Source organism: Cystoisospora suis (genome assembly GCF_002600585.1).
Source record: "Cystoisospora suis strain Wien I chromosome Unknown contig_820, whole genome shotgun sequence".
NCBI classification, from domain to species: domain Eukaryota; phylum Apicomplexa; class Conoidasida; order Eucoccidiorida; family Sarcocystidae; genus Cystoisospora; species Cystoisospora suis.
Window position 1 is genome coordinate 6,606 of NW_027153621.1, and position 681 is coordinate 7,286.

At 43.0% G+C, this 681-nt stretch overlaps 1 protein-coding gene across 1 annotated transcript in view; it reads left to right on the forward strand.

The window, feature by feature from the left end:
* The window catches only part of CSUI_001983 (thrombospondin type 1 domain-containing), a gene marked incomplete at its 5' end in the record, with an annotated part of 25,951 nt that overhangs the window by 5,854 nt on the left and 19,416 nt on the right, over positions 1-681 (forward strand). The gene's annotated exons all lie outside the window — the stretch shown is intronic.

Consider the following 681-nt stretch of genomic DNA (forward strand, 5'->3'; position numbering starts at 1 on the left):
TGTCTGGAGGAGAAGAAGAAAGGGGGAATAGATAGACTGATTGGTCTATCAGAGCGAGAGTCGAGAGAAGGGAAGGAAGGAAGAGAAAAATAAGAATAGGTTTACATTCTTCTTCTCCTTCTCGTTACAGACAAGAGACATATGCATAGACACCGGAGGATCTACAGTGTATATACACCACGTAGATCGATTCTTATACCTATGCTGTATGCCCATGTGCATATGAGATTTAGCACATCGGGTAATTCATCCATCTGTGTATCTATCGTGGTATTTGCATATAGAGGGCGTCTAGCTACACAGGGAGAGGGTAGGAGATACGCCGCGGTAGAGGCTGGGCCGTGTACTGCCGTCCAGCTGGACTGGGGGCCTAGTATCATATGCATGCGCTAGCATTAGAAACATAGAGATAGATATATACACATATCCACACACATATATATAGATATACCTCATGTATGTAGAACCGTGTTTATCTCCACGAGTGCATGCATTTCCTCGAAGTTCATATGGGAGAGCATGGAACTAACGAAGGCCCTTTCTTCAAACTTAGGCAGGCTTTTTATCTACACGCAAGAGTATCTACATGTATAGGAGATATACTGCAAACATTCACGAATGCCTGGAAAATCATACAGCGCGTATATACATGGGTAGATATCACTCTTTCTTTCTTTCTCA